Raw genomic sequence first — 9,350 nt, forward strand, 5'->3', positions numbered from 1 at the left:
TAAAATCCATAGGGGGTGAGGACAAAGGCCGAATCACCTATGGATTTTACTTACCCTCTATGGATCCGTAAGGGGTCAGAAGTGAACTGTATAACGAATTTATCGCACATGGGACTTTTCCTTCCAAGTTTTGTATAAAATAAATAATGAAATACAATAACTTATATAGATGACGTCACCATTAATAGAAAACGTGACGTCATGAACCCCCTATGAAATCTACTGACCCCATATATTCATAGGTCACACCGCGTGACGGCGTTAACCACTCATAACGTCACTAATTTACCCGAGATGCGATAAAAATATGTAGAAAACTCTGCTGTTTTAATTGACATTTCATGATAAGATAAGATAAGATATTTTATTGGTTTAAAATTCAAAATTATAGGATTGATACCAAATTTGACAATAAACATTGGCTATATATAGAGAATATTATATGGATTTTTCAATATCACATCCGTATCAACCCGAGACATATAGATTCTACCACTGCATCGAGTGCGATACGATATTTATCCACTCGAGACAGTTGAATTTTCAAATTTAAAACGCGAGGCTCGCCGAGCGTTTTAAATATTTAAAATTTAACTGTCGAGAGTGGATAAATATCGTATTACACGAGATTTGGTGGTGGAATCTGTTTCTCTAATGATTTTCAAACAATACGCAGGCAAATTTATTCCTTTTTTTCGAATGATCTGCAAAAAGATATGTTCTTTCTATGTGACGTCATCAAACATGGTCGCCTTTTTTCATGCCGTCACAATAGGAGATTCAGAGGAAAGGAAGAAAATTCGACGTCATAATCGGATTTTAACCAATGAAAAACTGAGATCAAACAAACCACACGTTGATTACATTTTTTTTATACAATGGGTGCAGAAAGGGATAAATTGACGAAGAATTAGAGAAACCAATATAATCCCAAGAGCTCTGCTCAAGGGACTATATTAGTTGAGGGTTGATACGGTGTGTGATATTGAAAAAGCCATATCATATAGACTTTATTATAAATCTCAAGTAGGTGTTTTTTCATGTGACGTGACGTCATACAGATTAGGGATTTGATAATTTAAAAAGCCTTTGCAAAGGTGACTGATATCGATGACGTAACGTCATACATATTAAGGGTGTGATAAAGCCTTTCCAGCCGTGACTGATATCGATATTATCACTGATGGCTGATACAGCACGATTGCCGTTGATCGTATTACACATACAATTTACATGTTTTTACTACTAAGTATATAATAAATGATTATGTAGATGCATGGTTATTGTGTTTTCTAACGTTGGCATTTTTTGGCATGCTTAGGGCGTCGAATCTGGTCAGCAGAAGCTCTGCATCTTTTAAGTCCGTGGACAATTGATCAGGAAGAATGTTATTGTTAGTGATAAGGGTATCCTTCTTTTATTGAATTAATCAAAGACTAGACAAGATCATGATCATACACATCAGGTTTCTGTATGTTGCTCAGTCGAGCCATTAATATGTACTGTTCGAGCTTACAAACATCTTGTGACTTTAATACCCGGTGATAAGGATGCTCCCGTTTTTGCTTTACCTGTCAATGACAGGTTATTGCCTTTATCTAGAGACGTTTTGTTCGACTGTTACAGAGAGTTGATTGTTCTTGTTGGTTCAGACCCTACAGTTTGTTTTTGTCATTCGTTGGTGCACGGCGGAGGTACGTTAGCCACAAAGGCTGGATTTCCTGAGATTTGAAAGAAACATGATGAAGACTGGCGATCTGACTGTTTTCAGACTTACATTGAACAAGCCAGTGTTGATATGTATCGAGTTACTAGTACTTCAGCCATGATTAATTTAGTCAGCAGTCGGTTTTAGGGTATGTGTACGTGTGTATGTTTTTGTATTATTTTTGTTTTTGTTTTTTCCCGGTTTGGCGACTTCGTTTAGGTTCAGGTATTTAATATTGACACTTTGCTCATTGTAGCTAGTTTATTGATACCATGTTTGGTATAACTATATTTGATTACATTATCATAATAAAGCACATTTCGCCAAACACTATGATTAGTTGTCAATTCCGTGAACTGTTTCTATTTGTATGTTTACTATAAACAAGATAGATGTCGTATGCTTTTAACCAAAACTAATAGTTGCTGAATGTTTTTAAGTGTTGTTACTTGTGGCTAATGTTTCGATTGCACCGTGACTTTTCTGTGTCCCCGATGAACCTGAAGCTAATGTTTCGATTGCACCGTGACTTTTCTGTGTCCCCGATGAACCTGAAGCTAATGTTTCGATTGCACCGTGACTTTTCTGTGTCTCCGATGAACATGTGCCTAATGTTTCGATAGCACCGTGACTTTTCGTTGTCTATTATGTATTTATTGATTCCACCTAAGTTTTGTGATTTGTCATCTTTCATCGTACATAAGATGCTCAATAATTCTCGGAAACGTATAAAGAGGGTACAATGCAGTTCATAAAGGTCAAAGATAAGAGATAACAAAAAGATAAGTTTGTTGTTTCCGTTACAATTAATCTGACATCAAAGATAGGTTTCCTCCAAGGAAATAATTTGATAGGAAGCTCAGTAGTATAAATATAATATCATTTTAGAATTAAAATCTTCTCCGCAAAAAATGGACTTAGCCAGTCCAGATGATACAGCCCAGAAAGGAATACTCGTGTGTCGCGGTATAACAAGTCTTCTTCTGACTATTGTTGCATGGATTCTGACGTTATCTGCTATAATTGGAATATCGGTTGATTATGGGAACATTTTGAATAGCGACCAAGGTTTGTATGGTTTTTTTTTTAGTATCAGTATGTCATGAAATATCATACTGAATCTTAATTATTTTGTATCTTTAAAATTACAGTTGAACTTCAAGTATGACACCCGCCGCAGGTTTTCCGAATAAAACCAAATTGTTCATTTCAGATGATTTCTTAAAACATTTGTGTTTTATTATCTTTATAAAAAAAAGTAGATATTGGATATTCATTAACGATAGACTACAGCAATTAAAAAAAAAACATGCACAAAAAAATGTTTTAGACAAGACGTCACGATTTATATAAAAACAGATACAGAAGCAATCAAAATCATACAAACAATACCACAAACAAAAGTCGACGAAGGACAACAATATCACAAACAAAAGTCGACGAAAGACAAACAATACCACAGACAAAAGTCGACGAAGGACAAATAATACAACAGACAAAAGTCGACGAAGGACAAACAATATTACAAACAAAAGTCGACGAAGGACAAACAGTACCACAAACAAAAGTCGACAAAGGATAAACAATATTACAAACAAAAGTCGACAAAGGACAAACAATACCACAGACAAAAGTCGACGAAGGACAAACAATACCACAAACAAAAGTCGACAAAGGACAAACAATACCACAGACAAAAGTCGACGAAGGACATATAATACAACAGACAAAGTCGACGAAGGACAAACAATACCACAAACAAAAGTCGACGAAGGATAAACAATATTACAAACAAAAGTCGACAAAGGACAAACAATACCACAGACAAAAGTCGACGAAGGACAAACAATACCACAAACAAAAGTCGACGAAGGACAAACAATATCACAAACAAAAGTCGACGAAAGACAAACAATACCACAGACAAAAGTCGACGAAGGACAAATAATACAACAGACAAAAGTCGACGAAGGACAAACAATACCACAAACAAAAGTCGACGAAGGACAAACAATACCACAAACAAAAGTCGACAAAGGATAAGCAATATTACAAACAAAAGTCGACAAAGGACAAACAATACCACAGACAAAAGTCGACGAAGGACAAACAATACCACAAACAAAAGTCGACGAAGGACAAACAATATCACAAACAATAGTCGACGAAAGACAAACAATACCACAGACAAAAGTCGACGAAGGACAAATAATACAACAGACAAAAGTCGACGAAGGACAAACAATACCACAAACAAAAGTCAACGAAGGACAAACAATACCACAGACAAAAGTCGACAAAGGATAAACAATATTACAAACAAAAGTCGACAAAGGACAAACAATACCGCAGACAAAAGTCGACGAAGGACAAACAATACCACAAACAAAAGTCGACGAAGGACAAACAATATCACAAACAAAAGTCGACAAAAGACAAACAATACCACAGACAAAAGTCGACGAAGGACAAATAATACAATAGACAAAAGTCGACGAAGGACAAACAATACCACAAACAAAAGTCGACAAAGGACAAATAATACAACAGACAAAAGTCTACGAAGGACAAACAATACCACAGACAAAAGTCGACGAAGGACAAATAATACAACAGACAAAAGTCGACGAAGGACAAACAATACCTCCAACAAAAGTCGACGAAGGACAAATAATACAACAGGCAAAAGTCGACGAAGGACAAACAATACCACAGACAAAAGTCGACGAAGGACAAACAATACCACAAAAAAAAGTCGACGAAGGACAAATAATACAATAGACAAAAGTCGACGAAGGACAAACAATACCACAGACAAAAGTCGACGAAGGACAAACAATACCACAGACAAAAGTCGACGAAGGACAAACAATATTACAAACAAAAGTCGACAAAGGACAAACAATACCACAGACAAAAGTCGACGAAGGACAAACAATACCACAAACAAAAGTCGACGAAGGACAAACAATATTACAAACAAAAGTCGACAAAGGACAAACAATACCACAGACAAAAGTCGACGAAGGGCAAACAATACCACAAACAAAAGTCGACGAAGGACAAACAATATCACAAACAAAAGTCGACGAAAGACAAACAATACCACAGACAAAAGTCGACGAAGGACAAATAATACAACAGACAAAAGTCGACGAAGGACAAACAGTACCACAAACAAAAGTCGACAAAGGACAAATAATACAACAGACAAAAGTCGACAAAGGACAAACAATACCACAGACAAAAGTCGACGAAGGACAAATAATACAACAGACAAAAGTCGACGAAGGACAAACAATACCTCCAACAAAAGTCGACGAAGGACAAATAATACAACAGGCAAAAGTCGACGAAGGACAAACAATACCACAGACAAAAGTCGACGAAGGACAAATAATACCACAAACAAAAGTCGACGAAGGACAAACAATATCACAAATAAAAGTCGACGAAGGACAAACAATACCACAATTAAAAGTCAACGAAGGACAAATAATACAATAGACAAAAGTCGACGAAGGACAAACAATACCACAGACAAAAGTCGACGAAGGACAAACAATACCACAGACAAAAGTCGACGAAGGACAAATAATATCACAAACAAAAGTCGACGAAGGACAAACAATACCACATACAAAAGTCGACGAAGGACAAATAATACAACAGACAAAAGTCGACGGAGGACAAACAATACCACAAAAAAAGTCGACGAAGGACAAATAATACAACAGACAAAAGTCGACGAAGGACAAACAATACCACAGACAAAAGTCGACGAAGGACAAACAATACCACAGACAAAAGTCGACGAAGGACAAATAATATCACAAACAAAAGTCGACGAAGGACAAACAATACCAAAAACAAAAGTCGACGAAGGACAAATAATACAACAGACAAAAGTCGACGAAGGACAAACAATACCACAGACAAAAGTCGACGAAGGACAAACAATATCGCAAACAAAAGTCGACGAAGGACAAACAATACCACAGACAAAAGTCGACAAAGGACAAACAATACCACAGACAAAAGTCGACAAAGGACAAACAATACCACAGACAAAAGTCGACAAAGGACAAACAATACCACAAACAAAAGTCGACGAAGGACAAACAATATCACATTACCACAAACAAAAGTCAAAAGACGAAAATAATAATAACAATTAATGATAATAATAATAATATTTAAAAACCAATTTCTCATTTTTTTAATTAGGTCTTTCCACTTTTCTGTGGAAAAACCTATTGGTTTTCTTCTTCTGATTATTATTATTTTTTTCTTCTTCCGCCACTTTTTTCTGACGGTGCTTTTTTGTTTCGCAAGATGTTGCTTAGATTTTTTGTATATGATATCAAACAGTTATTACGATTTTGAAACTGACCCTGTTAAGCCGAACACTTTTTATTGTAAGAGTTATCTCCCCAAACACTGTTTTTCTTGTGTACAAATCTCCTTCGCAACCGTTAAAGATTACGACAAAATTATTTCACCAATTTGCTTGTTATATCTTCAGGATCTTAAAAATAATTTTGACCGAAGCGGTCCGGAGACTACATATGGGAGTTATTTCCCCTTTTGTATTTTTAATAAGAAAAATGTAGTTGTAGCTTGTAAACCATAAGTGATAAAGACCTAGCGTCTTTTGATTTGAGATCCTTGGTCCAAAAAAAAGATAATAGGGTCAAGGTCAAAGGTCAAGGTCATTTCTAAATTTGGAATTTGGCTTATTTTCACCACTTTTCAAACACGATATAAGATATCGACAACATATTTTTACTTAATTGCAAGTTGCGACATGTCGTAACACATACATATTGGTTAAAAGGGTGCGCTTACATCAAATTAGCGTTTTCTTCCCTCTTTATTCAAAAATATGCATATGGTGATATAACTCATGAACCAAATATAATTTAGATCTAGGGTCTTTTGATTTGAGGTCCTTGGTTGATGACCTTGAAATTAAGCCCAAGGTCATAGATAAAATTGCCGTTCTAGATTTTGACCTTTGCTTTTACCTCATTTGTATACATGATAAAGCCATGGGACTTTTTGCATTTAGTTGCAAGCCATATGACCTTGAAAAAGGAACCGGAAGTGACCCTGTGTAAACCGGAAGTAGCTATTTTTTTGTACTTTTTGAATGTAAAAGTATTTAGAACCATATATTTTTGGAATCAGTGTCAATTAAACAGTTAATTAATACCGGAAGTAACCTTTTTCAAACCGGAAGTAATAAATTATTTCCCTTATTTAAAAAATATTGTATAGAAACCATATATTTTTGGAATCAGCGTATTATAAGCTATCATTTGACGCTGTTAATGACATTTTAAACCGAATTTTTACTATTTTCATATCAAAATACTTGTTTTTTTGTGGAAAGACCTTCAATTGTTCTCTGAACAATTGGTTTTTAATTATCATTATCATTATTATAATTTATTGTACATTGATGTAAAAGTATATAGAACCATATATTTTTGGAATCAGTGTCAAGTAACCTACCATATGATACCGGAAGTGACATTTTTTTCAAATCGGAATTAACAAATTATTTCCCTTATTTCAAACAAAAGAGTATATAAACCAAAAATATTTGGAATAAGCATACACTAAGGTATCATCTGACACCGTAAATGACTTTTAAACATTTCTAATATTTTAATATCAATATATATCGTTTGGGGTGGAAAGACCCTTAATTGTTCTATAAACTTTTACATTAAATAAGTACAAAAAATAGCTACTTCCGGTTTCCCCAAGGTCACTTCCGTTGACTTTTTCAAGGTCATATGGCTTGCAACCTAATGCAAAATGGTCCCATTGCTTTATCATGTAAAAATATGAAGTTAAAGCAAAGGTCAAAATCTAGATCGTCAAATTTAACTTTGACCTTGAACTCAATTTCAAGGTCATCAACGATATAACGAACAAATTGGTAAGATGTATAAGCCCATCTGGGAAGAAGAAGTACACACAAGAAAAACAGTGTTCGGCAAGATTACAAGGTAAAGTGTTCGATTAAAAGGTGTCAGTTTCAAAAGCGTATAAACTGTTCGATATCATTTACAAAATGTCTAAGCGACATCTTATGAAACAACCAAGCAGCGAAAGAAAAATATTAGGCGGAAGAAACAAAAATAATAATCAGAACAAAATCAATCTTTTCGACGGAAAAGTGGAAAGACTTAATTATAATAATATGAATACTATTACTACTACTACTACTAATAATAATTTTATGATAGTTGTTGTTGTTACTCATTAGATGTTATAATTTTTCTAGGATGTGGACTACAATCTGCCTTCGGATTATTTGTTTGTGCGGATAGTTGTATGCTTTTCCTGATTATTTGGGATGGAGTAAACCTAGTGATTGTATACTATTCGCAAGGTTGCTGTCATTGTGAATGCTATCACATGAATTTCATCTTTCAGATAGCTTCGTGTGAGTATTTGATAGTGTTAAAAGGTTCCATTGTGCATGATATTATATCGAAGTCTTAATTTTTATTAAAGTAGAACTCCGTTTTATAAGAAGACTAACATGTTTACATGTAACCCCGCCACATTCTGTAAGTACCTGTTTTCTCGTTTGTTGTTTTGAAAATAAATCAGGCCGACGGACTTTTTAAATTTGTTTAGAAATTGCGATATACACCACTATCCGACAACGTGTAACTAGAAGAAAAAAACCCTAATAACGTACAAAAATAGGTTTCAGTCCCTGTGAATTTTCAAAGGCTTGAATTTCTATGGTGTCTTATGCCAAAAATGCATAGCGGAAGCAACAGTAACCGAAAAGGTTGTGAGACAAAGAAACAAAATATTGTTAATATTCCATGCATATATGTTTATATTCTTATGATAAAGAAACATGAATTCGCTATAATGAAGTGTATAAACATGAATCTATTATTGTTTCTTTCAGTTGGAATGCTCCTAGTTGGAACCATCATTTACGGCTCTAAAGACCCTGATAAAATAGGTTGGGCCTTTTGGTTCTGTTTAACGTCGGCTCTCCTCTGTCTTATAGTTGGAATAATGTGGAAAGTGACTCAACAAATGAAAAGATTTATAAAGAAAAAAGCAGGTGGGGGTCTAGGTGGAATGAATGCTAGTGGCCTTGCTGGAATGCTATCATGACAACACTTTAAAACAGAATTAAATAAACTTCTAGATGTCAATCATAACTAATATCTTGTTTTACATATATGCAATACTTATAAAAAACTCCACACGAATAATCCGTCTATGGTTTGCAAACTTTTACATTGATACTGAGATTAGTATACTATAATACACAAGGTCATGTTTTTCTCTGACTGTTAATGACGTCTTTACACTAAATCTATTGGATGTTGGACGTGTATTGATTAATATTTAAGTCTTAGATACATGATTTTTTTATTAGTTGTTATTGGCTTTGAAATAGCTGTCAGTAACTGCGAGTACTCTCAGATCTGTACTTAGTGTCCTTTTTGTTTTTAGGGATGAGGGATGGATAAATACCCTGCTACGTCCGGTCTGTGTTTATGTTTGATGTTTTTCTGCTTTGTATCGATCTGATGAGTTCAGCCTTTTTCAACTGATTTTTATAGTTTGTATTTATGTTGTGCTGTTACACCAC

General features: G+C 34.7%; 1 long non-coding RNA gene across 1 annotated transcript; it reads left to right on the forward strand.

Annotated features, from left to right (window-relative positions):
• Window positions 1-2,553: 2,553 nt before the first annotated feature.
• Window positions 2,554-8,784, forward strand: LOC127725404 (uncharacterized). Its single transcript, XR_007992993.1, has 3 exons — window positions 2,554-2,776; window positions 8,007-8,168; window positions 8,652-8,784. It is a non-coding gene; the product is annotated as an uncharacterized LOC127725404 (long non-coding RNA).
• Window positions 8,785-9,350: the final 566 nt, after the last annotated feature.

This window comes from Mytilus californianus, unplaced genomic scaffold, assembly GCF_021869535.1.
Source record: "Mytilus californianus isolate M0D057914Y unplaced genomic scaffold, xbMytCali1.0.p SCAF_15, whole genome shotgun sequence".
In the NCBI taxonomy this organism is placed as follows: Eukaryota; Metazoa; Mollusca; class Bivalvia; order Mytilida; family Mytilidae; genus Mytilus; species Mytilus californianus.